General features: G+C 48.3%; 39 non-coding genes across 39 annotated transcripts; all 39 read right to left on the bottom strand.

Annotated features, from left to right (window-relative positions):
* Positions 1–142: 142 nt before the first annotated feature.
* LOC143871043 (5S ribosomal RNA) lies at positions 143–261 on the bottom strand. Its single transcript, XR_013245818.1, has one exon. It is a non-coding gene; the product is annotated as a 5S ribosomal RNA (ribosomal RNA).
* A 597-nt stretch (positions 262–858) lies between these two features.
* LOC143871042 (5S ribosomal RNA) lies at positions 859–977 on the bottom strand. The gene has a single exon (XR_013245817.1). It is a non-coding gene; the product is annotated as a 5S ribosomal RNA (ribosomal RNA).
* A 597-nt stretch (positions 978–1574) lies between these two features.
* Positions 1575–1693, bottom strand: LOC143871041 (5S ribosomal RNA). Its single transcript, XR_013245816.1, has one exon. It is a non-coding gene; the product is annotated as a 5S ribosomal RNA (ribosomal RNA).
* Positions 1694–2290: 597 nt separating this feature from the next.
* Positions 2291–2409, bottom strand: LOC143871040 (5S ribosomal RNA). The gene has a single exon (XR_013245815.1). It is a non-coding gene; the product is annotated as a 5S ribosomal RNA (ribosomal RNA).
* Positions 2410–3006: 597 nt separating this feature from the next.
* Positions 3007–3125, bottom strand: LOC143871038 (5S ribosomal RNA). Its single transcript, XR_013245813.1, has one exon. It is a non-coding gene; the product is annotated as a 5S ribosomal RNA (ribosomal RNA).
* Positions 3126–3722: 597 nt separating this feature from the next.
* On the bottom strand, positions 3723–3841 carry LOC143871037 (5S ribosomal RNA). The gene has a single exon (XR_013245812.1). It is a non-coding gene; the product is annotated as a 5S ribosomal RNA (ribosomal RNA).
* Positions 3842–4438: 597 nt separating this feature from the next.
* LOC143871036 (5S ribosomal RNA) lies at positions 4439–4557 on the bottom strand. The gene has a single exon (XR_013245811.1). It is a non-coding gene; the product is annotated as a 5S ribosomal RNA (ribosomal RNA).
* Positions 4558–5154: 597 nt separating this feature from the next.
* On the bottom strand, positions 5155–5273 carry LOC143871035 (5S ribosomal RNA). Its single transcript, XR_013245810.1, has one exon. It is a non-coding gene; the product is annotated as a 5S ribosomal RNA (ribosomal RNA).
* A 597-nt stretch (positions 5274–5870) lies between these two features.
* Positions 5871–5989, bottom strand: LOC143871034 (5S ribosomal RNA). The gene has a single exon (XR_013245809.1). It is a non-coding gene; the product is annotated as a 5S ribosomal RNA (ribosomal RNA).
* A 597-nt stretch (positions 5990–6586) lies between these two features.
* Positions 6587–6705, bottom strand: LOC143873608 (5S ribosomal RNA). The gene has a single exon (XR_013248311.1). It is a non-coding gene; the product is annotated as a 5S ribosomal RNA (ribosomal RNA).
* Positions 6706–7302: 597 nt separating this feature from the next.
* LOC143871033 (5S ribosomal RNA) lies at positions 7303–7421 on the bottom strand. Its single transcript, XR_013245808.1, has one exon. It is a non-coding gene; the product is annotated as a 5S ribosomal RNA (ribosomal RNA).
* Positions 7422–8018: 597 nt separating this feature from the next.
* Positions 8019–8137, bottom strand: LOC143873607 (5S ribosomal RNA). Its single transcript, XR_013248310.1, has one exon. It is a non-coding gene; the product is annotated as a 5S ribosomal RNA (ribosomal RNA).
* A 597-nt stretch (positions 8138–8734) lies between these two features.
* LOC143874061 (5S ribosomal RNA) lies at positions 8735–8853 on the bottom strand. The gene has a single exon (XR_013248751.1). It is a non-coding gene; the product is annotated as a 5S ribosomal RNA (ribosomal RNA).
* Positions 8854–9450: 597 nt separating this feature from the next.
* LOC143871032 (5S ribosomal RNA) lies at positions 9451–9569 on the bottom strand. The gene has a single exon (XR_013245807.1). It is a non-coding gene; the product is annotated as a 5S ribosomal RNA (ribosomal RNA).
* Positions 9570–10166: 597 nt separating this feature from the next.
* On the bottom strand, positions 10167–10285 carry LOC143871031 (5S ribosomal RNA). Its single transcript, XR_013245806.1, has one exon. It is a non-coding gene; the product is annotated as a 5S ribosomal RNA (ribosomal RNA).
* Positions 10286–10882: 597 nt separating this feature from the next.
* Positions 10883–11001, bottom strand: LOC143873606 (5S ribosomal RNA). The gene has a single exon (XR_013248309.1). It is a non-coding gene; the product is annotated as a 5S ribosomal RNA (ribosomal RNA).
* Positions 11002–11598: 597 nt separating this feature from the next.
* Positions 11599–11717, bottom strand: LOC143871030 (5S ribosomal RNA). The gene has a single exon (XR_013245805.1). It is a non-coding gene; the product is annotated as a 5S ribosomal RNA (ribosomal RNA).
* A 597-nt stretch (positions 11718–12314) lies between these two features.
* LOC143873605 (5S ribosomal RNA) lies at positions 12315–12433 on the bottom strand. Its single transcript, XR_013248308.1, has one exon. It is a non-coding gene; the product is annotated as a 5S ribosomal RNA (ribosomal RNA).
* A 597-nt stretch (positions 12434–13030) lies between these two features.
* LOC143873488 (5S ribosomal RNA) lies at positions 13031–13149 on the bottom strand. The gene has a single exon (XR_013248196.1). It is a non-coding gene; the product is annotated as a 5S ribosomal RNA (ribosomal RNA).
* A 597-nt stretch (positions 13150–13746) lies between these two features.
* Positions 13747–13865, bottom strand: LOC143873604 (5S ribosomal RNA). Its single transcript, XR_013248307.1, has one exon. It is a non-coding gene; the product is annotated as a 5S ribosomal RNA (ribosomal RNA).
* A 597-nt stretch (positions 13866–14462) lies between these two features.
* Positions 14463–14581, bottom strand: LOC143874059 (5S ribosomal RNA). Its single transcript, XR_013248749.1, has one exon. It is a non-coding gene; the product is annotated as a 5S ribosomal RNA (ribosomal RNA).
* Positions 14582–15178: 597 nt separating this feature from the next.
* LOC143873119 (5S ribosomal RNA) lies at positions 15179–15297 on the bottom strand. Its single transcript, XR_013247840.1, has one exon. It is a non-coding gene; the product is annotated as a 5S ribosomal RNA (ribosomal RNA).
* Positions 15298–15894: 597 nt separating this feature from the next.
* Positions 15895–16013, bottom strand: LOC143873603 (5S ribosomal RNA). Its single transcript, XR_013248306.1, has one exon. It is a non-coding gene; the product is annotated as a 5S ribosomal RNA (ribosomal RNA).
* A 597-nt stretch (positions 16014–16610) lies between these two features.
* LOC143874058 (5S ribosomal RNA) lies at positions 16611–16729 on the bottom strand. The gene has a single exon (XR_013248748.1). It is a non-coding gene; the product is annotated as a 5S ribosomal RNA (ribosomal RNA).
* Positions 16730–17326: 597 nt separating this feature from the next.
* LOC143873602 (5S ribosomal RNA) lies at positions 17327–17445 on the bottom strand. The gene has a single exon (XR_013248305.1). It is a non-coding gene; the product is annotated as a 5S ribosomal RNA (ribosomal RNA).
* Positions 17446–18042: 597 nt separating this feature from the next.
* LOC143874057 (5S ribosomal RNA) lies at positions 18043–18161 on the bottom strand. Its single transcript, XR_013248747.1, has one exon. It is a non-coding gene; the product is annotated as a 5S ribosomal RNA (ribosomal RNA).
* Positions 18162–18758: 597 nt separating this feature from the next.
* LOC143871029 (5S ribosomal RNA) lies at positions 18759–18877 on the bottom strand. The gene has a single exon (XR_013245804.1). It is a non-coding gene; the product is annotated as a 5S ribosomal RNA (ribosomal RNA).
* Positions 18878–19474: 597 nt separating this feature from the next.
* LOC143873601 (5S ribosomal RNA) lies at positions 19475–19593 on the bottom strand. Its single transcript, XR_013248304.1, has one exon. It is a non-coding gene; the product is annotated as a 5S ribosomal RNA (ribosomal RNA).
* A 597-nt stretch (positions 19594–20190) lies between these two features.
* LOC143874056 (5S ribosomal RNA) lies at positions 20191–20309 on the bottom strand. Its single transcript, XR_013248746.1, has one exon. It is a non-coding gene; the product is annotated as a 5S ribosomal RNA (ribosomal RNA).
* Positions 20310–20906: 597 nt separating this feature from the next.
* Positions 20907–21025, bottom strand: LOC143873598 (5S ribosomal RNA). The gene has a single exon (XR_013248302.1). It is a non-coding gene; the product is annotated as a 5S ribosomal RNA (ribosomal RNA).
* Positions 21026–21622: 597 nt separating this feature from the next.
* On the bottom strand, positions 21623–21741 carry LOC143874055 (5S ribosomal RNA). Its single transcript, XR_013248745.1, has one exon. It is a non-coding gene; the product is annotated as a 5S ribosomal RNA (ribosomal RNA).
* A 597-nt stretch (positions 21742–22338) lies between these two features.
* On the bottom strand, positions 22339–22457 carry LOC143871027 (5S ribosomal RNA). Its single transcript, XR_013245802.1, has one exon. It is a non-coding gene; the product is annotated as a 5S ribosomal RNA (ribosomal RNA).
* Positions 22458–23054: 597 nt separating this feature from the next.
* LOC143871026 (5S ribosomal RNA) lies at positions 23055–23173 on the bottom strand. The gene has a single exon (XR_013245801.1). It is a non-coding gene; the product is annotated as a 5S ribosomal RNA (ribosomal RNA).
* Positions 23174–23770: 597 nt separating this feature from the next.
* LOC143873597 (5S ribosomal RNA) lies at positions 23771–23889 on the bottom strand. The gene has a single exon (XR_013248301.1). It is a non-coding gene; the product is annotated as a 5S ribosomal RNA (ribosomal RNA).
* Positions 23890–24486: 597 nt separating this feature from the next.
* On the bottom strand, positions 24487–24605 carry LOC143871025 (5S ribosomal RNA). The gene has a single exon (XR_013245800.1). It is a non-coding gene; the product is annotated as a 5S ribosomal RNA (ribosomal RNA).
* A 597-nt stretch (positions 24606–25202) lies between these two features.
* Positions 25203–25321, bottom strand: LOC143874001 (5S ribosomal RNA). Its single transcript, XR_013248692.1, has one exon. It is a non-coding gene; the product is annotated as a 5S ribosomal RNA (ribosomal RNA).
* Positions 25322–25918: 597 nt separating this feature from the next.
* Positions 25919–26037, bottom strand: LOC143871024 (5S ribosomal RNA). Its single transcript, XR_013245799.1, has one exon. It is a non-coding gene; the product is annotated as a 5S ribosomal RNA (ribosomal RNA).
* A 597-nt stretch (positions 26038–26634) lies between these two features.
* On the bottom strand, positions 26635–26753 carry LOC143873596 (5S ribosomal RNA). The gene has a single exon (XR_013248300.1). It is a non-coding gene; the product is annotated as a 5S ribosomal RNA (ribosomal RNA).
* Positions 26754–27350: 597 nt separating this feature from the next.
* Positions 27351–27469, bottom strand: LOC143874054 (5S ribosomal RNA). The gene has a single exon (XR_013248744.1). It is a non-coding gene; the product is annotated as a 5S ribosomal RNA (ribosomal RNA).
* Positions 27470–27630: the final 161 nt, after the last annotated feature.

Here is a 27630-nt window from a genome sequence, read left to right as displayed (position 1 = left end):
CCGTTTATCGAATCAAACGACACTATCACCCCGCCATAATAAAGACCGGACGTCTTTGAATTCACCATCCGGAAGAAAATAAAAAGATCCGAACCGAAACGTAGGAGGCGACGCACTAAACGTGCGTTTCAGTTCGCATCGAGGGGTGCAACACGAGGACTTCCCAGGAGGTCACCCATCCTAGTACTACTCTCGCCCAAGCACGCTTAACTTCGGAGTTCTGATGGGATCCAGTGCATTTGTGCTGGTATGATCGCACCCAGCATGCCTCTCCATTGTCAAAGTAATAAAGAGTTTCCACTCGCATTGTCGTACGAAGTCCGTTTAAATGAAAGTGCGAAAAAATCCTGCTAGATGACACCGGATGGACGATCCGAGCATGTTGGGAAGCCGGATGACCGCCAGGGCTGTCATCGCGCGATTAATCTTCCCGAGTACCCCCGAATCAATATAAGAATCGCTACGATCTGACGGGCGGATCAAAAGTTATCGTCGGAACGATATTTGTGCACCAAGGGTAGCTCACGGCCAGTAAACACCTTCCGACCGGATTCATGACTCGCATCCACTAGTACACTCATCCGCTATAGCCTGTACGTCACTGAATCTAAACAAACCCCCGCTATAATTTGACCGCAAATGAAATGTCAGAACGAATTCCGTTTATCGAATCAAACGACACTATCAGCCCGCCATAATAAAGACCGGACGTCTTTGAATTCACCATCCGGAAGAAAATAAAAAGATCCGAACCGAAACGTATGAGGCGACGCACTAAACGTGCGTTTCAGTTCGCATCGATGTTCCAGAACCGAAAGATTGTTCGAAAAAAGTGGTAGATAGCCGAAAAAAGTGACAGGGGTGCAACACGAGGACTTCCCAGGAGGTCACCCATCCTAGTACTACTCTCGCCCAAGCACGCTTAACTTCGGAGTTCTGATGGGATCCAGTGCATTTGTGCTGGTATGATCGCACCCAGCATGCCTCTCCATTGTCAAAGTAATAAAGAGTTTCCACTCGCATTGTCGTACGAAGTCCGTTTAAATGAAAGTGCGAAAAAATCCTGCTAGATGACACCGGATGGACGATCCGAGCATGTCGGGAAGCCGGATGACTGCCAGGGCTGTCATCGCGCGATGGATCTTCCCGAGTACCCCCGAATCAATATAAGAATCGCCACGATCTGACGGGCGGATCAAAAGTTATCGTCGGAACGATATTTGTGCACCAAGGGTAGCTCACGGCCAGTAAACACCTTCCGACCGGATTCATGACTCTCATCCACTAGTACACTCATCCGCTATAGCCTGTACGTCACTGAATCTAAACAAACCCCCGCTATAATTTGACCGCAAATGAAATGTCAGAACGAATTCCGTTTATCGAATCAAACGACACTATCACCCCGCCATAATAAAGACCGGACGTGTTTGAATTCACCATCCGAAAGAAAATAAAAAGATCCGAACCGAAACGTAGGAGGCGACGCACTAAACGTGCGTTTCAGTTCGCATCGATGTTCCAGAACCGAAAGATTGTTCGAAAAAAGTGGTAGATAGCCGAAAACAGTGACAGGGGTGCAACACGAGGACTTCCCAGGAGGTCACCCATCCTAGTACTACTCTCGCCCAAGCACGCTTAACTTCGGAGTTCTGATGGGATCCAGTGCATTTGTGCTGGTATGATCGCACCCAGCATGCCTCTCCATTGTCAAAGTAATAAAGAGTTTCCACTCGCATTGTCGTACGAAGTCCGTTTAAATGAAAGTGCGAAAAAATCCTGCTAGATGACACCGGATGGACGATCCGAGCATGTCGGGAAGCCGGATGACCGCCAGGGCTGTCATCACGCGATGGATCTTCCCGAGTACCCCCGAATCAATATAAGAATCGCGACGATCTGACGGGCGGATCAAAAGTTATCGTCGGAACGATATTTGTGCACCAAGGGTAGCTCACGGCCAGTAAACACCTTCCGACCGGATTCATGACTCGCATCCACTAGTACACTCATCCGCTATAGCCTGTACGTCACTGAATCTAAACAAACCCCCGCTATAATTTGACTGCAAATGAAATGTCAGAACGAATTCCGTTTATCGAATCAAACGACACTATCACCCCGCCATAATAAAGACCGGACGTCTTTGAATTCACCATCCGGAAGAAAATAAAAAGATCCGAACCGAAACGTAGGAGGCGACGCACTAAACGTGCGTTTCAGTTCGCATCGATGTTCCAGAACCGAAAGATTGTTCGAAAAAAGTGGTAGATAGCCGAAAAAAGTGACAGGGGTGCAACACGAGGACTTCCCAGGAGGTCACCCATCCTAGTACTACTCTCGCCCAAGCACGCTTAACTTCGGAGTTCTGATGGGATCCAGTGCATTTGTGCTGGTATGATCGCACCCAGCATGCCTCTCCATTGTCAAAGTAATAAAGAGTTTCCACTCGCATTGTCGTACGAAGTCCGTTTAAATGAAAGTGCGAAAAAATCCTGCTAGATGACACCGGATGGACGATCCGAGCATGTCGGGAAGCCGGATGGCCGCCAGGGCTGTCATCGCGCGATGAATCTTCCCGAGTACCCCCGAATCAATATAAGAATCGCCACGATCTGACGGGCGGATCAAAAGTTATCGTCGGAACGATATTTGTGCACCAAGGGTAGCTCACGGCCAGTAAACACCTTCCGACCGGATTCATGACTCGCATCCACTAGTACACTCATCCGCTATAGCCTGTACGTCACTGAATCTAAACAAACCCCCGCTATAATTTGACCGCAAATGAAATGTCAGAACGAATTCCGTTTATCGAATCAAACGACACTATCACCCCGCCATAATAAAGACCGGACGTGTTTGAATTCACCATCCGGAAGAAAATAAAAAGATCCGAACCGAAACGTAGGAGGCGACGCACTAAACGTGCGTTTCAGTTCGCATCGATGTTCCAGAACCGAAAGATTGTTCGAAAAAAGTGGTAGATAGCCGAAAAAAGTGACAGGGGTGCAACACGAGGACTTCCCAGGAGGTCACCCATCCTAGTACTACTCTCGCCCAAGCACGCTTAACTTCGGAGTTCTGATGGGATCCAGTGCATTTGTGCTGGTATGATCGCACCCAGCATGCCTCTCCATTGTCAAAGTAATAAAGAGTTTCCACTCGCATTGTCGTACGAAGTCCGTTTAAATGAAAGTGCGAAAAAATCCTGCTAGATGACACCGGATGGACGATCCGAGCATGTCGGGAAGCCGGATGACTGCCAGGGCTGTCATCGCGCGATGGATCTTCCCGAGTACCCCCGAATCAATATAAGAATCGCGACGATCTGACGGGCGGATCAAAAGTTATCGTCGGAACGATATTTGTGCACCAAGGGTAGCTCACGGCCAGTAAACACCTTTCGACCGGATTCATGACTCGCATCCACTAGTACACTCATCCGCTATAGCCTGTACGTCACTGAATCTAAACAAACCCCCGCTATAATTTGACCGCAAATGAAATGTCAGAACGAATTCCGTTTATCGAATCAAACGACACTATCAGCCCGCCATAATAAAGACCGGACGTCTTTGAATTCACCATCCGGAAGAAAATAAAAAGATCCGAACCGAAACGTATGAGGCGACGCACTAAACGTGCGTTTCAGTTCGCATCGATGTTCCAGAACCGAAAGATTGTTCGAAAAAAGTGGTAGATAGCCGAAAAAAGTGACAGGGGTGCAACACGAGGACTTCCCAGGAGGTCACCCATCCTAGTACTACTCTCGCCCAAGCACGCTTAACTTCGGAGTTCTGATGGGATCCAGTGCATTTGTGCTGGTATGATCGCACCCAGCATGCCTCTCCATTGTCAAAGTAATAAAGAGTTTCCACTCGCATTGTCGTACGAAGTCCGTTTAAATGAAAGTGCGAAAAAATCCTGCTAGATGACACCGGATGGACGATCCGAGCATGTCGGGAAGCCGGATGACTGCCAGGGCTGTCATCGCGCGATGGATCTTCCCGAGTACCCCCGAATCAATATAAGAATCGCTACGATCTGACGGGCGGATCAAAAGTTATCGTCGGAACGATATTTGTGCACCAAGGGTAGCTCACGGCCAGTAAACACCTTCCGACCGGATTCATGACTCGCATCCACTAGTACACTCATCCGCTATAGCCTGTACGTCACTGAATCTAAACAAACCCCCGCTATAATTTGACTGCAAATGAAATGTCAGAACGAATTCCGTTTATCGAATCAAACGACACTATCACCCCGCCATAATAAAGACCGGACGTGTTTGAATTCACCATCCGGAAGAAAATAAAAAGATCCGAACCGAAACGTAGGAGGCGACGCACTAAACGTGCGTTTCAGTTCGCATCGATGTTCCAGAACCGAAAGATTGTTCGAAAAAAGTGGTAGATAGCCGAAAAAAGTGACAGGGGTGCAACACGAGGACTTCCCAGGAGGTCACCCATCCTAGTACTACTCTCGCCCAAGCACGCTTAACTTCGGAGTTCTGATGGGATCCAGTGCATTTGTGCTGGTATGATCGCACCCAGCATGCCTCTCCATTGTCAAAGTAATAAAGAGTTTCCACTCGCATTGTCGTACGAAGTCCGTTTAAATGAAAGTGCGAAAAAATCCTGCTAGATTACACCGGATGGACGATCCGAGCATGTCGGGAAGCCGGATGACCGCCAGGGCTGTCATCGCGCGATGGATCTTCCCGAGTACCCCCGAATCAATATAAGAATCGCGACGATCTGACGGGCGGATCAAAAGTTATCGTCGGAACGATATTTGTGCACCAAGGGTAGCTCACGGCCAGTAAACACCTTCCGACCGGATTCATGACTCGCATCCACTAGTACACTCATCCGCTATAGCCTGTACGTCACTGAATCTAAACAAACCCCCGCTATAATTTGACTGCAAATGAAATGTCAGAACGAATTCCGTTTATCGAATCAAACGACACTATCACCCCGCCATAATATAGACCGGACGTCTTTGAATTCACCATCCGGAAGAAAATAAAAAGATCCGAACCGAAACGTAAGAGGCGACGCACTAAACGTGCGTTTCAGTTCGCATCGATGTTCCAGAACCGAAAGATTGTTCGAAAAAAGTGGTAGATAGCCGAAAAAAGTGACAGGGGTGCAACACGAGGACTTCCCAGGAGGTCACCCATCCTAGTACTACTCTCGCCCAAGCACGCTTAACTTCGGAGTTCTGATGGGATCCAGTGCATTTGTGCTGGTATGATCGCACCCAGCATGCCTCTCCATTGTCAAAGTAATAAAGAGTTTCCACTCGCATTGTCGTACGAAGTCCGTTTAAATGAAAGTGCGAAAAAATCCTGCTAGATGACACCGGATGGACGATCCGAGCATGTCGGGAAGCCGGATGACCGCCATGGCTGTCATCGCGCGATGGATCTTCCCGAGTACCCCCGAATCAATATAAGAATCGCGACGATCTGACGGGCGGATCAAAAGTTATCGTCGGAACGATATTTGTGCACCAAGGGTAGCTCACGGCCAGTAAACACCTTCCGACCGGATTCATGACTCGCATCCACTAGTACACTCATCCGCTATAGCCTGTACGTCACTGAATCTAAACAAACCCCCGCTATAATTTGACCGCAAATGAAATGTCAGAACGAATTCCGTTTATCGAATCAAACGACACTATCACCCCGCCATAATAAAGACCGGACGTGTTTGAATTCACCATCCGGAAGAAAATAAAAAGATCCGAACCGAAACGTAGGAGGCGACGCACTAAACGTGCGTTTCAGTTCGCATCGATGTTCCAGAACCGAAAGATTGTTCGAAAAAAGTGGTAGATAGCCGAAAAAAGTGACAGGGGTGCAACACGAGGACTTCCCAGGAGGTCACCCATCCTAGTACTACTCTCGCCCAAGCACGCTTAACTTCGGAGTTCTGATGGGATCCAGTGCATTTGTGCTGGTATGATCGCACCCAGCATGCCTCTCCATTGTCAAAGTAATAAAGAGTTTCCACTCGCATTGTCGTACGAAGTCCGTTTAAATGAAAGTGCGAAAAAATCCTGCTAGATGACACCGGATGGACGATCCGAGCATGTCGGGAAGCCGGATGACCGCCAGGGCTGTCATCGCGCGATTAATCTTCCCGAGTACCCCCGAATCAATATAAGAATCGCTACGATCTGACGGGCGGATCAAAAGTTATCGTCGGAACGATATTTGTGCACCAAGGGTAGCTCACGGCCAGTAAACACCTTCCGACCGGATTCATGACTCGCATCCACTAGTACACTCATCCGCTATAGCCTGTACGTCACTGAATCTAAACAAACCCCCGCTATAATTTGACCGCAAATGAAATGTCAGAACGAATTCCGTTTATCGAATCAAACGACACTATCAGCCCGCCATAATAAAGACCTGACGTCTTTGAATTCACCATCCGGAAGAAAATAAAAAGATCCGAACCGAAACGTATGAGGCGACGCACTAAACGTGCGTTTCAGTTCGCATCGATGTTCCAGAACCGAAAGATTGTTCGAAAAAAGTGGTAGATAGCCGAAAAAAGTGACAGGGGTGCAACACGAGGACTTCCCAGGAGGTCACCCATCCTAGTACTACTCTCGCCCAAGCACGCTTAACTTCGAAGTTCTGATGGGATCCAGTGCATTTGTGCTGGTATGATCGCACCCAGCATGCCTCTCCATTGTCAAAGTAATAAAGAGTTTCCACTCGCATTGTCGTACGAAGTCCGTTTAAATGAAAGTGCGAAAAAATCCTGCTAGATGACACCGGATGGACGATCCGAGCATGTCGGGAAGCCGGATGGCCGCCAGGGCTGTCATCGCGCGATGAATCTTCCCGAGTACCCCCGAATCAATATAAGAATCGCCACGATCTGACGGGCGGATCAAAAGTTATCGTCGGAACGATATTTGTGCACCAAGGGTAGCTCACGGCCAGTAAACACCTTCCGACCGGATTCATGACTCTCATCCACTAGTACACTCATCCGCTATAGCCTGTACGTCACTGAATCTAAACAAACCCCCGCTATAATTTGACCGCAAATGAAATGTCAGAACGAATTCCGTTTATCGAATCAAACGACACTATCACCCCGCCATAATAAAGACCGGACGTGTTTGAATTCACCATCCGGAAGAAAATAAAAAGATCCGAACCGAAACGTAGGAGGCGACGCACTAAACGTGCGTTTCAGTTCGCATCGATGTTCCAGAACCGAAAGATTGTTCGAAAAAAGTGGTAGATAGCCGAAAAAAGTGACAGGGGTGCAACACGAGGACTTCCCAGGAGGTCACCCATCCTAGTACTACTCTCGCCCAAGCACGCTTAACTTCGGAGTTCTGATGGGATCCAGTGCATTTGTGCTGGTATGATCGCACCCAGCATGCCTCTCCATTGTCAAAGTAATAAAGAGTTTCCACTCGCATTGTCGTACGAAGTCCGTTTAAATGAAAGTGCGAAAAAATCCTGCTAGATTACACCGGATGGACGATCCGAGCATGTCGGGAAGCCGGATGACCGCCAGGGCTGTCATCGCGCGATGGATCTTCCCGAGTACCCCCGAATCAATATAAGAATCGCGACGATCTGACGGGCGGATCAAAAGTTATCGTCGGAACGATATTTGTGCACCAAGGGTAGCTCACGGCCAGTAAACACCTTCCGACCGGATTCATGACTCGCATCCACTAGTACACTCATCCGCTATAGCCTGTACGTCACTGAATCTAAACAAACCCCCGCTATAATTTGACCGCAAATGAAATGTCAGAACGAATTCCGTTTATCGAATCAAACGACACTATCAGCCCGCCATAATAAAGACCTGACGTCTTTGAATTCACCATCCGGAAGAAAATAAAAAGATCCGAACCGAAACGTATGAGGCGACGCACTAAACGTGCGTTTCAGTTCGCATCGATGTTCCAGAACCGAAAGATTGTTCGAAAAAAGTGGTAGATAGCCGAAAAAAGTGACAGGGGTGCAACACGAGGACTTCCCAGGAGGTCACCCATCCTAGTACTACTCTCGCCCAAGCACGCTTAACTTCGAAGTTCTGATGGGATCCAGTGCATTTGTGCTGGTATGATCGCACCCAGCATGCCTCTCCATTGTCAAAGTAATAAAGAGTTTCCACTCGCATTGTCGTACGAAGTCCGTTTAAATGAAAGTGCGAAAAAATCCTGCTAGATGACACCGGATGGACGATCCGAGCATGTCGGGAAGCCGGATGGCCGCCAAGGCTGTCATCGCGCGATGAATCTTCCCGAGTACCCCCGAATCAATATAAGAATCGCCACGATCTGACGGGCGGATCAAAAGTTATCGTCGGAACGATATTTGTGCACCAAGGGTAGCTCACGGCCAGTAAACACCTTCCGACCGGATTCATGACTCTCATCCACTAGTACACTCATCCGCTATAGCCTGTACGTCACTGAATCTAAACAAACCCCCGCTATAATTTGACCGCAAATGAAATGTCAGAACGAATTCCGTTTATCGAATCAAACGACACTATCACCCCGCCATAATAAAGACCGGACGTGTTTGAATTCACCATCCGGAAGAAAATAAAAAGATCTGAACCGAAACGTAGGAGGCGACGCACTAAACGTGCGTTTCAGTTCGCATCGATGTTCCAGAACCGAAAGATTGTTCGAAAAAAGTGGTAGATAGCCGAAAAAAGTGACAGGGGTGCAACACGAGGACTTCCCAGGAGGTCACCCATCCTAGTACTACTCTCGCCCAAGCACGCTCAACTTCGGAGTTCTGATGGGATCCAGTGCATTTGTGCTGGTATGATCGCACCCAGCATGCCTCTCCATTGTCAAAGTAATAAAGAGTTTCCACTCGCATTGTCGTACGAAGTCCGTTTAAATGAAAGTGCGAAAAAATCCTGCTAGATTACACCGGATGGACGATCCGAGCATGTCGGGAAGCCGGATGACCGCCAGGGCTGTCATCGCGCGATGGATCTTCCCGAGTACCCCCGAATCAATATAAGAATCGCGACGATCTGACGGGCGGATCAAAAGTTATCGTCGGAACGATATTTGTGCACCAAGGGTAGCTCACGGCCAGTAAACACCTTCCGACCGGATTCATGACTCGCATCCACTAGTACACTCATCCGCTATAGCCTGTACGTCACTGAATCTAAACAAACCCCCGCTATAATTTGACTGCAAATGAAATGTCAGAACGAATTCCGTTTATCGAATCAAACGACACTATCACCCCGCCATAATATAGACCGGACGTCTTTGAATTCACCATCCGGAAGAAAATAAAAAGATCCGAACCGAAACGTAAGAGGCGACGCACTAAACGTGCGTTTCAGTTCGCATCGATGTTCCAGAACCGAAAGATTGTTCGAAAAAAGTGGTAGATAGCCGAAAAAAGTGACAGGGGTGCAACACGAGGACTTCCCAGGAGGTCACCCATCCTAGTACTACTCTCGCCCAAGCACGCTTAACTTCGGAGTTCTGATGGGATCCAGTGCATTTGTGCTGGTATGATCGCACCCAGCATGCCTCTCCATTGTCAAAGTAATAAAGAGTTTCCACTCGCATTGTCGTACGAAGTCCGTTTAAATGAAAGTGCGAAAAAATCCTGCTAGATGACACCGGATGGACGATCCGAGCATGTCGGGAGGCCGGATGACCGCCAGGGCTGTCATCGCGCGATGGATCTTCCCGAGTACCCCCGAATCAATATAAGAATCGCGACGATCTGACGGGCGGATCAAAAGTTATCGTCGGAACGATATTTGTGCACCAAGGGTAGCTCACGGCCAGTAAACACCTTCCGACCGGATTCATGACTCGCATCCACTAGTACACTCATCCGCTATAGCCTGTACGTCACTGAATCTAAACAAACCCCCGCTATAATTTGACCGCAAATGAAATGTCAGAACGAATTCCGTTTATCGAATCAAACGACACTATCACCCCGCCATAATAAAGACCGGACGTGTTTGAATTCACCATCCGGAAGAAAATAAAAAGATCCGAACCGAAACGTATGAGGCGACGCACTAAACGTGCGTTTCAGTTCGCATCGATGTTCCAGAACCGAAAGATTGTTCGAAAAAAGTGGTAGATAGCCGAAAAAAGTGACAGGGGTGCAACACGAGGACTTCCCAGGAGGTCACCCATCCTAGTACTACTCTCGCCCAAGCACGCTTAACTTCGGAGTTCTGATGGGATCCAGTGCATTTGTGCTGGTATGATCGCACCCAGCATGCCTCTCCATTGTCAAAGTAATAAAGAGTTTCCACTCGCATTGTCGTACGAAGTCCGTTTAAATGAAAGTGCGAAAAAATCCTGCTAGATGACACCGGATGGACGATCCGAGCATGTCGGGAAGCCGGATGACCGCCAGGGCTGTCATCGCGCGATTAATCTTCCCGAGTACCCCCGAATCAATATAAGAATCGCTACGATCTGACGGGCGGATCAAAAGTTATCGTCGGAACGATATTTGTGCACCAAGGGTAGCTCACGGCCAGTAAACACCTTCCGACCGGATTCATGACTCGCATCCACTAGTACACTCATCCGCTATAGCCTGTACGTCACTGAATCTAAACAAACCCCCGCTATAATTTGACCGCAAATGAAATGTCAGAACGAATTCCGTTTATCGAATCAAACGACACTATCAGCCCGCCATAATAAAGACCTGACGTCTTTGAATTCACCATCCGGAAGAAAATAAAAAGATCCGAACCGAAACGTATGAGGCGACGCACTAAACGTGCGTTTCAGTTCGCATCGATGTTCCAGAACCGAAAGATTGTTCGAAAAAAGTGGTAGATAGCCGAAAAAAGTGACAGGGGTGCAACACGAGGACTTCCCAGGAGGTCACCCATCCTAGTACTACTCTCGCCCAAGCACGCTTAACTTCGAAGTTCTGATGGGATCCAGTGCATTTGTGCTGGTATGATCGCACCCAGCATGCCTCTCCATTGTCAAAGTAATAAAGAGTTTCCACTCGCATTGTCGTACGAAGTCCGTTTAAATGAAAGTGCGAAAAAATCCTGCTAGATGACACCGGATGGACGATCCGAGCATGTCGGGAAGCCGGATGGCCGCCAGGGCTGTCATCGCGCGATGAATCTTCCCGAGTACCCCCGAATCAATATAAGAATCGCCACGATCTGACGGGCGGATCAAAAGTTATCGTCGGAACGATATTTGTGCACCAAGGGTAGCTCACGGCCAGTAAACACCTTCCGACCGGATTCATGACTCTCATCCACTAGTACACTCATCCGCTATAGCCTGTACGTCACTGAATCTAAACAAACCCCCGCTATAATTTGACCGCAAATGAAATGTCAGAACGAATTCCGTTTATCGAATCAAACGACACTATCACCCCGCCATAATAAAGACCGGACGTGTTTGAATTCACCATCCGGAAGAAAATAAAAAGATCCGAACCGAAACGTAGGAGGCGACGCACTAAACGTGCGTTTCAGTTCGCATCGATGTTCCAGAACCGAAAGATTGTTCGAAAAAAGTGGTAGATAGCCGAAAAAAGTGACAGGGGTGCAACACGAGGACTTCCCAGGAGGTCACCCATCCTAGTACTACTCTCGCCCAAGCACGCTTAACTTCGGAGTTCTGATGGGATCCAGTGCATTTGTGCTGGTATGATCGCACCCAGCATGCCTCTCCATTGTCAAAGTAATAAAGAGTTTCCACTCGCATTGTCGTACGAAGTCCGTTTAAATGAAAGTGCGAAAAAATCCTGCTAGATTACACCGGATGGACGATCCGAGCATGTCGGGAAGCCGGATGACCGCCAGGGCTGTCATCGCGCGATGGATCTTCCCGAGTACCCCCGAATCAATATAAGAATCGCGACGATCTGACGGGCGGATCAAAAGTTATCGTCGGAACGATATTTGTGCACCAAGGGTAGCTCACGGCCAGTAAACACCTTCCGACCGGATTCATGACTCGCATCCACTAGTACACTCATCCGCTATAGCCTGTACGTCACTGAATCTAAACAAACCCCCGCTATAATTTGACCGCAAATGAAATGTCAGAACGAATTCCGTTTATCGAATCAAACGACACTATCAGCCCGCCATAATAAAGACCTGACGTCTTTGAATTCACCATCCGGAAGAAAATAAAAAGATCCGGACCGAAACGTATGAGGCGACGCACTAAACGTGCGTTTCAGTTCGCATCGATGTTCCAGAACCGAAAGATTGTTCGAAAAAAGTGGTAGATAGCCGAAAAAAGTGACAGGGGTGCAACACGAGGACTTCCCAGGAGGTCACCCATCCTAGTACTACTCTCGCCCAAGCACGCTTAACTTCGAAGTTCTGATGGGATCCAGTGCATTTGTGCTGGTATGATCGCACCCAGCATGCCTCTCCATTGTCAAAGTAATAAAGAGTTTCCACTCGCATTGTCGTACGAAGTCCGTTTAAATGAAAGTGCGAAAAAATCCTGCTAGATGACACCGGATGGACGATCCGAGCATGTCGGGAAGCCGGATGGCCGCCAGGGCTGTCATCGCGCGATGAATCTTCCCGAGTACCCCCGAATCAATATAAGAATCGCCACGATCTGACGGGCGGATCAAAAGTTATCGTCGGAACGATATTTGTGCACCAAGGGTAGCTCACGGCCAGTAAACACCTTCCGACCGGATTCATGACTCTCATCCACTAGTACACTCATCCGCTATAGCCTGTACGTCACTGAATCTAAACAAACCCCCGCTATAATTTGACCGCAAATGAAATGTCAGAACGAATTCCGTTTATCGAATCAAACGACACTATCACCCCGCCATAATAAAGACCGGACGTGTTTGAATTCACCATCTGGAAGAAAATAAAAAGATCCGAACCGAAACGTAGGAGGCGACGCACTAAACGTGCGTTTCAGTTCGCATCGATGTTCCAGAACCGAAAGATTGTTCGAAAAAAGTGGTAGATAGCCGAAAAAAGTGACAGGGGTGCAACACGAGGACTTCCCAGGAGGTCACCCATCCTAGTACTACTCTCGCCCAAGCACGCTTAACTTCGGAGTTCTGATGGGATCTAGTGCATTTGTGCTGGTATGATCGCACCCAGCATGCCTCTCCATTGTCAAAGTAATAAAGAGTTTCCACTCGCATTGTCGTACGAAGTCCGTTTAAATGAAAGTGCGAAAAAATCCTGCTAGATTACACCGGATGGACGATCCGAGCATGTCGGGAAGCCGGATGACCGCCAGGGCTGTCATCGCGCGATGGATCTTCCCGAGTACCCCCGAATCAATATAAGAATCGCGACGATCTGACGGGCGGATCAAAAGTTATCGTCGGAACGATATTTGTGCACCAAGGGTAGCTCACGGCCAGTAAACACCTTCCGACCGGATTCATGACTCGCATCCACTAGTACACTCATCCGCTATAGCCTGTACGTCACTGAATCTAAACAAACCCCCGCTATAATTTGACCGCAAATGAAATGTCAGAACGAATTCCGTTTATCGAATCAAACGACACTATCAGCCCGCCATAATAAAGACCTGACGTCTTTGAATTCACCATCCGGAAGAAAATAAAAAGATCCGAACCGAAACGTATGAGGCGACGCACTAAACGTGCGTTTCAGTTCGCATCGATGTTCCAGAACCGAAAGATTGTTCGAAAAAAGTGGTAGATAGCCGAAAAAAGTGACAGGGGTGCAACACGAGGACTTCCCAGGAGGTCACCCATCCTAGTACTACTCTCGCCCAAGCACGCTTAACTTCGAAGTTCTGATGGGATCCAGTGCATTTGTGCTGGTATGATCGCACCCAGCATGCCTCTCCATTGTCAAAGTAATAAAGAGTTTCCACTCGCATTGTCGTACGAAGTCCGTTTAAATGAAAGTGCGAAAAAATCCTGCTAGATGACACCGGATGGACGATCCGAGCATGTCGGGAAGCCGGATGGCCGCCAGGGCTGTCATCGCGCGATGAATCTTCCCGAGTACCCCCGAATCAATATAAGAATCGCCACGATCTGACGGGCGGATCAAAAGTTATCGTCGGAACGATATTTGTGCACCAAGGGTAGCTCACGGCCAGTAAACACCTTCCGACCGGATTCATGACTCTCATCCACTAGTACACTCATCCGCTATAGCCTGTACGTCACTGAATCTAAACAAACCCCCGCTATAATTTGACCGCAAATGAAATGTCAGAACGAATTCCGTTTATCGAATCAAACGACACTATCACCCCGCCATAATAAAGACCGGACGTGTTTGAATTCACCATCCGGAAGAAAATAAAAAGATCTGAACCGAAACGTAGGAGGCGACGCACTAAACGTGCGTTTCAGTTCGCATCGATGTTCCAGAACCGAAAGATTGTTCGAAAAAAGTGGTAGATAGCCGAAAAAAGTGACAGGGGTGCAACACGAGGACTTCCCAGGAGGTCACCCATCCTAGTACTACTCTCGCCCAAGCACGCTCAACTTCGGAGTTCTGATGGGATCCAGTGCATTTGTGCTGGTATGATCGCACCCAGCATGCCTCTCCATTGTCAAAGTAATAAAGAGTTTCCACTCGCATTGTCGTACGAAGTCCGTTTAAATGAAAGTGCGAAAAAATCCTGCTAGATTACACCGGATGGACGATCCGAGCATGTCGGGAAGCCGGATGACCGCCAGGGCTGTCATCGCGCGATGGATCTTCCCGAGTACCCCCGAATCAATATAAGAATCGCGACGATCTGACGGGCGGATCAAAAGTTATCGTCGGAACGATATTTGTGCACCAAGGGTAGCTCACGGCCAGTAAACACCTTCCGACCGGATTCATGACTCGCATCCACTAGTACACTCATCCGCTATAGCCTGTACGTCACTGAATCTAAACAAACCCCCGCTATAATTTGACTGCAAATGAAATGTCAGAACGAATTCCGTTTATCGAATCAAACGACACTATCACCCCGCCATAATATAGACCGGACGTCTTTGAATTCACCATCCGGAAGAAAATAAAAAGATCCGAACCGAAACGTAAGAGGCGACGCACTAAACGTGCGTTTCAGTTCGCATCGATGTTCCAGAACCGAAAGATTGTTCGAAAAAAGTGGTAGATAGCCGAAAAAAGTGACAGGGGTGCAACACGAGGACTTCCCAGGAGGTCGCCCATCCTAGTACTACTCTCGCCCAAGCACGCTTAACTTCGGAGTTCTGATGGGATCCAGTGCATTTGTGCTGGTATGATCGCACCCAGCATGCCTCTCCATTGTCAAAGTAATAAAGAGTTTCCACTCGCATTGTCGTACGAAGTCCGTTTAAATGAAAGTGCGAAAAAATCCTGCTAGATGACACCGGATGGACGATCCGAGCATGTCGGGAGGCCGGATGACCGCCAGGGCTGTCATCGCGCGATGGATCTTCCCGAGTACCCCCGAATCAATATAAGAATCGCGACGATCTGACGGGCGGATCAAAAGTTATCGTCGGAACGATATTTGTGCACCAAGGGTAGCTCACGGCCAGTAAACACCTTCCGACCGGATTCATGACTCGCATCCACTAGTACACTCATCCGCTATAGCCTGTACGTCACTGAATCTAAACAAACCCCCGCTATAATTTGACCGCAAATGAAATGTCAGAACGAATTCCGTTTATCGAATCAAACGACACTATCAGCCCGCCATAATAAAGACCTGACGTCTTTGAATTCACCATCCGGAAGAAAATAAAAAGATCCGAACCGAAACGTATGAGGCGACGCACTAAACGTGCGTTTCAGTTCGCATCGATGTTCCAGAACCGAAAGATTGTTCGAAAAAAGTGGTAGATAGCCGAAAAAAGTGACAGGGGTGCAACACGAGGACTTCCCAGGAGGTCACCCATCCTAGTACTACTCTCGCCCAAGCACGCTTAACTTCGAAGTTCTGATGGGATCCAGTGCATTTGTGCTGGTATGATCGCACCCAGCATGCCTCTCCATTGTCAAAGTAATAAAGAGTTTCCACTCGCATTGTCGTACGAAGTCCGTTTAAATGAAAGTGCGAAAAAATCCTGCTAGATGACACCGGATGGACGATCCGAGCATGTCGGGAAGCCGGATGGCCGCCAAGGCTGTCATCGCGCGATGAATCTTCCCGAGTACCCCCGAATCAATATAAGAATCGCCACGATCTGACGGGCGGATCAAAAGTTATCGTCGGAACGATATTTGTGCACCAAGGGTAGCTCACGGCCAGTAAACACCTTCCGACCGGATTCATGACTCTCATCCACTAGTACACTCATCCGCTATAGCCTGTACGTCACTGAATCTAAACAAACCCCCGCTATAATTTGACCGCAAATGAAATGTCAGAACGAATTCCGTTTATCGAATCAAACGACACTATCACCCCGCCATAATAAAGACCGGACGTGTTTGAATTCACCATCCGGAAGAAAATAAAAAGATCTGAACCGAAACGTAGGAGGCGACGCACTAAACGTGCGTTTCAGTTCGCATCGATGTTCCAGAACCGAAAGATTGTTCGAAAAAAGTGGTAGATAGCCGAAAAAAGTGACAGGGGTGCAACACGAGGACTTCCCAGGAGGTCACCCATCCTAGTACTACTCTCGCCCAAGCACGCTCAACTTCGGAGTTCTGATGGGATCCAGTGCATTTGTGCTGGTATGATCGCACCCAGCATGCCTCTCCATTGTCAAAGTAATAAAGAGTTTCCACTCGCATTGTCGTACGAAGTCCGTTTAAATGAAAGTGCGAAAAAATCCTGCTAGATTACACCGGATGGACGATCCGAGCATGTCGGGAAGCCGGATGACCGCCAGGGCTGTCATCGCGCGATGGATCTTCCCGAGTACCCCCGAATCAATATAAGAATCGCGACGATCTGACGGGCGGATCAAAAGTTATCGTCGGAACGATATTTGTGCACCAAGGGTAGCTCACGGCCAGTAAACACCTTCCGACCGGATTCATGACTCGCATCCACTAGTACACTCATCCGCTATAGCCTGTACGTCACTGAATCTAAACAAACCCCCGCTATAATTTGACCGCAAATGAAATGTCAGAACGAATTCCGTTTATCGAATCAAACGACACTATCAGCCCGCCATAATAAAGACCTGACGTCTTTGAATTCACCATCCGGAAGAAAATAAAAAGATCCGAACCGAAACGTATGAGGCGACGCACTAAACGTGCGTTTCAGTTCGCATCGATGTTCCAGAACCGAAAGATTGTTCGAAAAAAGTGGTAGATAGCCGAAAAAAGTGACAGGGGTGCAACACGAGGACTTCCCAGGAGGTCACCCATCCTAGTACTACTCTCGCCCAAGCACGCTTAACTTCGAAGTTCTGATGGGATCCAGTGCATTTGTGCTGGTATGATCGCACCCAGCATGCCTCTCCATTGTCAAAGTAATAAAGAGTTTCCACTCGCATTGTCGTACGAAGTCCGTTTAAATGAAAGTGCGAAAAAATCCTGCTAGATGACACCGGATGGACGATCCGAGCATGTCGGGAAGCCGGATGGCCGCCAGGGCTGTCATCGCGCGATGAATCTTCCCGAGTACCCCCGAATCAATATAAGAATCGCCACGATCTGACGGGCGGATCAAAAGTTATCGTCGGAACGATATTTGTGCACCAAGGGTAGCTCACGGCCAGTAAACACCTTCCGACCGGATTCATGACTCTCATCCACTAGTACACTCATCCGCTATAGCCTGTACGTCACTGAATCTAAACAAACCCCCGCTATAATTTGACCGCAAATGAAATGTCAGAACGAATTCCGTTTATCGAATCAAACGACACTATCACCCCGCCATAATAAAGACCGGACGTGTTTGAATTCACCATCCGGAAGAAAATAAAAAGATCTGAACCGAAACGTAGGAGGCGACGCACTAAACGTGCGTTTCAGTTCGCATCGATGTTCCAGAACCGAAAGATTGTTCGAAAAAAGTGGTAGATAGCCGAAAAAAGTGACAGGGGTGCAACACGAGGACTTCCCAGGAGGTCACCCATCCTAGTACTACTCTCGCCCAAGCACGCTCAACTTCGGAGTTCTGATGGGATCCAGTGCATTTGTGCTGGTATGATCGCACCCAGCATGCCTCTCCATTGTCAAAGTAATAAAGAGTTTCCACTCGCATTGTCGTACGAAGTCCGTTTAAATGAAAGTGCGAAAAAATCCTGCTAGATTACACCGGATGGACGATCCGAGCATGTCGGGAAGCCGGATGACCGCCAGGGCTGTCATCGCGCGATGGATCTTCCCGAGTACCCCCGAATCAATATAAGAATCGCGACGATCTGACGGGCGGATCAAAAGTTATCGTCGGAACGATATTTGTGCACCAAGGGTAGCTCACGGCCAGTAAACACCTTCCGACCGGATTCATGACTCGCATCCACTAGTACACTCATCCGCTATAGCCTGTACGTCACTGAATCTAAACAAACCCCCGCTATAATTTGACTGCAAATGAAATGTCAGAACGAATTCCGTTTATCGAATCAAACGACACTATCACCCCGCCATAATATAGACCGGACGTCTTTGAATTCACCATCCGGAAGAAAATAAAAAGATCCGAACCGAAACGTAAGAGGCGACGCACTAAACGTGCGTTTCAGTTCGCATCGATGTTCCAGAACCGAAAGATTGTTCGAAAAAAGTGGTAGATAGCCGAAAAAAGTGACAGGGGTGCAACACGAGGACTTCCCAGGAGGTCACCCATCCTAGTACTACTCTCGCCCAAGCACGCTTAACTTCGGAGTTCTGATGGGATCCAGTGCATTTGTGCTGGTATGATCGCACCCAGCATGCCTCTCCATTGTCAAAGTAATAAAGAGTTTCCACTCGCATTGTCGTACGAAGTCCGTTTAAATGAAAGTGCGAAAAAATCCTGCTAGATGACACCGGATGGACGATCCGAGCATGTCGGGAGGCCGGATGACCGCCAGGGCTGTCATCGCGCGATGGATCTTCCCGAGTACCCCCGAATCAATATAAGAATCGCGACGATCTGACGGGCGGATCAAAAGTTATCGTCGGAACGATATTTGTGCACCAAGGGTAGCTCACGGCCAGTAAACACCTTCCGACCGGATTCATGACTCGCATCCACTAGTACACTCATCCGCTATAGCCTGTACGTCACTGAATCTAAACAAACCCCCGCTATAATTTGACCGCAAATGAAATGTCAGAACGAATTCCGTTTATCGAATCAAACGACACTATCAGCCCGCCATAATAAAGACCTGACGTCTTTGAATTCACCATCCGGAAGAAAATAAAAAGATCCGAACCGAAACGTATGAGGCGACGCACTAAACGTGCGTTTCAGTTCGCATCGATGTTCCAGAACCGAAAGATTGTTCGAAAAAAGTGGTAGATAGCCGAAAAAAGTGACAGGGGTGCAACACGAGGACTTCCCAGGAGGTCACCCATCCTAGTACTACTCTCGCCCAAGCACGCTTAACTTCGAAGTTCTGATGGGATCCAGTGCATTTGTGCTGGTATGATCGCACCCAGCATGCCTCTCCATTGTCAAAGTAATAAAGAGTTTCCACTCGCATTGTCGTACGAAGTCCGTTTAAATGAAAGTGCGAAAAAATCCTGCTAGATGACACCGGATGGACGATCCGAGCATGTCGGGAAGCCGGATGGCCGCCAAGGCTGTCATCGCGCGATGAATCTTCCCGAGTACCCCCGAATCAATATAAGAATCGCCACGATCTGACGGGCGGATCAAAAGTTATCGTCGGAACGATATTTGTGCACCAAGGGTAGCTCACGGCCAGTAAACACCTTCCGACCGGATTCATGACTCTCATCCACTAGTACACTCATCCGCTATAGCCTGTACGTCACTGAATCTAAACAAACCCCCGCTATAATTTGACCGCAAATGAAATGTCAGAACGAATTCCGTTTATCGAATCAAACGACACTATCACCCCGCCATAATAAAGACCGGACGTGTTTGAATTCACCATCCGGAAGAAAATAAAAAGATCTGAACCGAAACGTAGGAGGCGACGCACTAAACGTGCGTTTCAGTTCGCATCGATGTTCCAGAACCGAAAGATTGTTCGAAAAAAGTGGTAGATAGCCGAAAAAAGTGACAGGGGTGCAACACGAGGACTTCCCAGGAGGTCACCCATCCTAGTACTACTCTCGCCCAAGCACGCTCAACTTCGGAGTTCTGATGGGATCCAGTGCATTTGTGCTGGTATGATCGCACCCAGCATGCCTCTCCATTGTCAAAGTAATAAAGAGTTTCCACTCGCATTGTCGTACGAAGTCCGTTTAAATGAAAGTGCGAAAAAATCCTGCTAGATTACACCGGATGGACGATCCGAGCATGTCGGGAAGCCGGATGACCGCCAGGGCTGTCATCGCGCGATGGATCTTCCCGAGTACCCCCGAATCAATATAAGAATCGCGACGATCTGACGGGCGGATCAAAAGTTATCGTCGGAACGATATTTGTGCACCAAGGGTAGCTCACGGCCAGTAAACACCTTCCGACCGGATTCATGACTCGCATCCACTAGTACACTCATCCGCTATAGCCTGTACGTCACTGAATCTAAACAAACCCCCGCTATAATTTGACCGCAAATGAAATGTCAGAACGAATTCCGTTTATCGAATCAAACGACACTATCAGCCCGCCATAATAAAGACCTGACGTCTTTGAATTCACCATCCGGAAGAAAATAAAAAGATCCGAACCGAAACGTATGAGGCGACGCACTAAACGTGCGTTTCAGTTCGCATCGATGTTCCAGAACCGAAAGATTGTTCGAAAAAAGTGGTAGATAGCCGAAAAAAGTGACAGGGGTGCAACACGAGGACTTCCCAGGAGGTCACCCATCCTAGTACTACTCTCGCCCAAGCACGCTTAACTTCGAAGTTCTGATGGGATCCAGTGCATTTGTGCTGGTATGATCGCACCCAGCATGCCTCTCCATTGTCAAAGTAATAAAGAGTTTCCACTCGCATTGTCGTACGAAGTCCGTTTAAATGAAAGTGCGAAAAAATCCTGCTAGATGACACCGGATGGACGATCCGAGCATGTCGGGAAGCCGGATGGCCGCCAGGGCTGTCATCGCGCGATGAATCTTCCCGAGTACCCCCGAATCAATATAAGAATCGCCACGATCTGACGGGCGGATCAAAAGTTATCGTCGGAACGATATTTGTGCACCAAGGGTAGCTCACGGCCAGTAAACACCTTCCGACCGGATTCATGACTCTCATCCACTAGTACACTCATCCGCTATAGCCTGTACGTCACTGAATCTAAACAAACCCCCGCTATAATTTGACCGCAAATGAAATGTCAGAACGAATTCCGTTTATCGAATCAAACGACACTATCACCCCGCCATAATAAAGACCGGACGTGTTTGAATTCACCATCCGGAAGAAAATAAAAAGATCTGAACCGAAACGTAGGAGGCGACGCACTAAACGTGCGTTTCAGTTCGCATCGATGTTCCAGAACCGAAAGATTGTTCGAAAAAAGTGGTAGATAGCCGAAAAAAGTGACAGGGGTGCAACACGAGGACTTCCCAGGAGGTCACCCATCCTAGTACTACTCTCGCCCAAGCACGCTCAACTTCGGAGTTCTGATGGGATCCAGTGCATTTGTGCTGGTATGATCGCACCCAGCATGCCTCTCCATTGTCAAAGTAATAAAGAGTTTCCACTCGCATTGTCGTACGAAGTCCGTTTAAATGAAAGTGCGAAAAAATCCTGCTAGATTACACCGGATGGACGATCCGAGCATGTCGGGAAGCCGGATGACCGCCAGGGCTGTCATCGCGCGATGGATCTTCCCGAGTACCCCCGAATCAATATAAGAATCGCGACGATCTGACGGGCGGATCAAAAGTTATCGTCGGAACGATATTTGTGCACCAAGGGTAGCTCACGGCCAGTAAACACCTTCCGACCGGATTCATGACTCGCATCCACTAGTACACTCATCCGCTATAGCCTGTACGTCACTGAATCTAAACAAACCCCCGCTATAATTTGACTGCAAATGAAATGTCAGAACGAATTCCGTTTATCGAATCAAACGACACTATCACCCCGCCATAATATAGACCGGACGTCTTTGAATTCACCATCCGGAAGAAAATAAAAAGATCCGAACCGAAACGTAAGAGGCGACGCACTAAACGTGCGTTTCAGTTCGCATCGATGTTCCAGAACCGAAAGATTGTTCGAAAAAAGTGGTAGATAGCCGAAAAAAGTGACAGGGGTGCAACACGAGGACTTCCCAGGAGGTCACCCATCCTAGTACTACTCTCGCCCAAGCACGCTTAACTTCGGAGTTCTGATGGGATCCAGTGCATTTGTGCTGGTATGATCGCACCCAGCATGCCTCTCCATTGTCAAAGTAATAAAGAGTTTCCACTCGCATTGTCGTACGAAGTCCGTTTAAATGAAAGTGCGAAAAAATCCTGCTAGATGACACCGGATGGACGATCCGAGCATGTCGGGAGGCCGGATGACCGCCAGGGCTGTCATCGCGCGATGGATCTTCCCGAGTACCCCCGAATCAATATAAGAATCGCGACGATCTGACGGGCGGATCAAAAGTTATCGTCGGAACGATATTTGTGCACCAAGGGTAGCTCACGGCCAGTAAACACCTTCCGACCGGATTCATGACTCGCATCCACTAGTACACTCATCCGCTATAGCCTGTACGTCACTGAATCTAAACAAACCCCCGCTATAATTTGACCGCAAATGAAATGTCAGAACGAATTCCGTTTATCGAATCAAACGACACTATCACCCCGCCATAATAAAGACCGGACGTGTTTGAATTCACCATCCGGAAGAAAATAAAAAGATCCGAACCGAAACGTAGGAGGCGACGCACTAAACGTGCGTTTCAGTTCGCATCGATGTTCCAGAACCGAAAGATTGTTCGAAAAAAGTGGTAGATAGCCGAAAAAAGTGACAGGGGTGCAACACGAGGACTTCCCAGGAGGTCACCCATCCTAGTACTACTCTCGCCCAAGCACGCTTAACTTCGGAGTTCTGATGGGATCCAGTGCATTTGTGCTGGTATGATCGCACCCAGCATGCCTCTCCATTGTCAAAGTAATAAAGAGTTTCCACTCGCATTGTCGTACGAAGTCCGTTTAAATGAAAGTGCGAAAAAATCCTGCTAGATGACACCGGATGGACGATCCGAGCATGTCGGGAAGCCGGATGACCGCCAGGGCTGTCATCGCGCGATTAATCTTCCCGAGTACCCCCGAATCAATATAAGAATCGCTACGATTTGACGGGCGGATCAAAAGTTATCGTCGGAACGATATTTGTGCACCAAGGGTAGCTCACGGCCAGTAAACACCTTCCGACCGGATTCATGACTCGCATCCACTAGTACACTCATCCGCTATAGCCTGTACGTCACTGAATCTAAACAAACCCCCGCTATAATTTGACCGCAAATGAAATGTCAGAACGAATTCCGTTTATCGAATCAAACGACACTATCAGCCCGCCATAATAAAGACCTGACGTCTTTGAATTCACCATCCGGAAGAAAATAAAAAGATCCGAACCGAAACGTATGAGGCGACGCACTAAACGTGCGTTTCAGTTCGCATCGATGTTCCAGAACCGAAAGATTGTTCGAAAAAAGTGGTAGATAGCCGAAAAAAGTGACAGGGGTGCAACACGAGGACTTCCCAGGAGGTCACCCATCCTAGTACTACTCTCGCCCAAGCACGCTTAACTTCGAAGTTCTGATGGGATCCAGTGCATTTGTGCTGGTATGATCGCACCCAGCATGCCTCTCCATTGTCAAAGTAATAAAGAGTTTCCACTCGCATTGTCGTACGAAGTCCGTTTAAATGAAAGTGCGAAAAAATCCTGCTAGATGACACCGGATGGACGATCCGAGCATGTCGGGAAGCCGGATGGCCGCCAGGGCTGTCATCGCGCGATGAATCTTCCCGAGTACCCCCGAATCAATATAAGAATCGCCACGATCTGACGGGCGGATCAAAAGTTATCGTCGGAACGATATTTGTGCACCAAGGGTAGCTCACGGCCAGTAAACACCTTCCGACCGGATTCATGACTCTCATCCACTAGTACACTCATCCGCTATAGCCTGTACGTCACTGAATCTAAACAAACCCCCGCTATAATTTGACCGCAAATGAAATGTCAGAACGAATTCCGTTTATCGAATCAAACGACACTATCACCCCGCCATAATAAAGACCGGACGTGTTTGAATTCACCATCCGGAAGAAAATAAAAAGATCCGAACCGAAACGTAGGAGGCGACGCACTAAACGTGCGTTTCAGTTCGCATCGATGTTCCAGAACCGAAAGATTGTTCGAAAAAAGTGGTAGATAGCCGAAAACAGTGACAGGGGTGCAACACGAGGACTTCCCAGGAGGTCACCCATCCTAGTACTACTCTCGCCCAAGCACGCTTAACTTCGGAGTTCTGATGGGATCCAGTGCATTTGTGCTGGTATGATCGCACCCAGCATGCCTCTCCATTGTCAAAGTAATAAAGAGTTTCCACTCGCATTGTCGTACGAAGTCCGTTTAAATGAAAGTGCGAAAAAATCCTGCTAGATGACACCGGATGGACGATCCGAGCATGTCGGGAAGCCGGATGACCGCCAGGGCTGTCATCGCGCGATGGATCTTCCCGAGTACCCCCGAATCAATATAAGAATCGCGACGATCTGACGGGCGGATCAAAAGTTATCGTCGGAACGATATTTGTGCACCAAGGGTAGCTCACGGCCAGTAAACACCTTCCGACCGGATTCATGACTCGCATCCACTAGTACACTCATCCGCTATAGCCTGTACGTCACTGAATCTAAACAAACCCCCGCTATAATTTGACCGCAAATGAAATGTCAGAACGAATTCCGTTTATCGAATCAAACGACACTATCACCCCGCCATAATAAAGACCGGACGTCTTTGAATTCACCATCCGGAAGAAAATAAAAAGATCCGAACCGAAACGTAGGAGGCGACGCACTAAACGTGCGTTTCAGTTCGCATCGATGTTCCAGAACCGAAAGATTGTTCGAAAAAAGTGGTAGATAGCCCAAAAAAGTGACAGGGGTGCAACACGAGGACTTCCCAGGAGGTCACCCATCCTAGTACTACTCTCGGCCAAGCACGCTTAACTTCGGAGTTCTGATGGGATCCAGTGCATTTGTGCTGGTATGATCGCACCCAGCATGCCTCTCCATTGTCAAAGTAATAAAGAGTTTCCACTCGCATTGTCGTACGAAGTCCGTTTAAATGAAAGTGCGAAAAAATCCTGCTAGATGACACCGGATGGACGATCCGAGCATGTCGGGAAGCCGGATGACTGCCAGGGCTGTCATCGCGCGATGGATCTTCCCGAGTACCCCCGAATCAATATAAGAATCGCTACGATCTGACGGGCGGATCAAAAGTTATCGTCGGAACGATATTTGTGCACCAAGGGTAGCTCACGGCCAGTAAACACCTTCCGACCGGATTCATGACTCGCATCCACTAGTACACTCATCCGCTATAGCCTGTACGTCACTGAATCTAAACAAACCCCCGCTATAATTTGACTGCAAATGAAATGTCAGAACGAATTCCGTTTATCGAATCAAACGACACTATCACCCCGCCATAATAAAGACCGGACGTGTTTGAATTCACCATCCGGAAGAAAATAAAAAGATCCGAACCGAAACGTAGGAGGCGACGCACTAAACGTGCGTTTCAGTTCGCATCGATGTTCCAGAACCGAAAGATTGTTCGAAAAAAGTGGTAGATAGCCGAAAAAAGTGACAGGGGTGCAACACGAGGACTTCCCAGGAGGTCACCCATCCTAGTACTACTCTCGCCCAAGCACGCTTAACTTCGGAGTTCTGATGGGATCCAGTGCATTTGTGCTGGTATGATCGCACCCAGCATGCCTCTCCATTGTCAAAGTAATAAAGAGTTTCCACTCGCATTGTCGTACGAAGTCCGTTTAAATGAAAGTGCGAAAAAATCCTGCTAGATTACACCGGATGGACGATCCGAGCATGTCGGGAAGCCGGATGACCGCCAGGGCTGTCATCGCGCGATGGATCTTCCCGAGTACCCCCGAATCAATATAAGAATCGCGACGATCTGACGGGCGGATCAAAAGTTATCGTCGGAACGATATTTGTGCACCAAGGGTAGCTCACGGCCAGTAAACACCTTCCGACCGGATTCATGACTCGCATCCACTAGTACACTCATCCGCTATAGCCTGTACGTCACTGAATCTAAACAAACCCCCGCTATAATTTGACCGCAAATGAAATGTCAGAACGAATTCCGTTTATCGAATCAAACGACACTATCAGCCCGCCATAATAAAGACCTGACGTCTTTGAATTCACCATCCGGAAGAAAATAAAAAGATCCGAACCGAAACGTATGAGGCGACGCACTAAACGTGCGTTTCAGTTCGCATCGATGTTCCAGAACCGAAAGATTGTTCGAAAAAAGTGGTAGATAGCCGAAAAAAGTGACAGGGGTGCAACACGAGGACTTCCCAGGAGGTCACCCATCCTAGTACTACTCTCGCCCAAGCACGCTTAACTTCGAAGTTCTGATGGGATCCAGTGCATTTGTGCTGGTATGATCGCACCCAGCATGCCTCTCCATTGTCAAAGTAATAAAGAGTTTCCACTCGCATTGTCGTACGAAGTCCGTTTAAATGAAAGTGCGAAAAAATCCTGCTAGATGACACCGGATGGACGATCCGAGCATGTCGGGAAGCCGGATGGCCGCCAGGGCTGTCATCGCGCGATGAATCTTCCCGAGTACCCCCGAATCAATATAAGAATCGCCACGATCTGACGGGCGGATCAAAAGTTATCGTCGGAACGATATTTGTGCACCAAGGGTAGCTCACGGCCAGTAAACACCTTCCGACCGGATTCATGACTCTCATCCACTAGTACACTCATCCGCTATAGCCTGTACGTCACTGAATCTAAACAAACCCCCGCTATAATTTGACCGCAAATGAAATGTCAGAACGAATTCCGTTTATCGAATCAAACGACACTATCACCCCGCCATAATAAAGACCGGACGTGTTTGAATTCACCATCCGGAAGAAAATAAAAAGATCTGAACCGAAACGTAGGAGGCGACGCACTAAACGTGCGTTTCAGTTCGCATCGATGTTCCAGAACCGAAAGATTGTTCGAAAAAAGTGGTAGATAGCCGAAAAAAGTGACAGGGGTGCAACACGAGGACTTCCCAGGAGGTCACCCATCCTAGTACTACTCTCGCCCAAGCACGCTCAACTTCGGAGTTCTGATGGGATCCAGTGCATTTGTGCTGGTATGATCGCACCCAGCATGCCTCTCCATTGTCAAAGTAATAAAGAGTTTCCACTCGCATTGTCGTACGAAGTCCGTTTAAATGAAAGTGCGAAAAAATCCTGCTAGATTACACCGGATGGACGATCCGAGCATGTCGGGAAGCCGGATGACCGCCAGGGCTGTCATCGCGCGAT

The sequence above is a fragment of the Tasmannia lanceolata genome, unplaced genomic scaffold (genome assembly GCF_043159265.1).
Source record: "Tasmannia lanceolata isolate RefF3 unplaced genomic scaffold, GAP_Taslan_0.1 ptg000003l, whole genome shotgun sequence".
Taxonomy (NCBI): domain Eukaryota; kingdom Viridiplantae; phylum Streptophyta; class Magnoliopsida; order Canellales; family Winteraceae; genus Tasmannia; species Tasmannia lanceolata.
The sequence above is the reverse complement of the archived record's forward strand: the minus strand, read 5'-3'. Positions and strand labels throughout refer to the sequence as shown.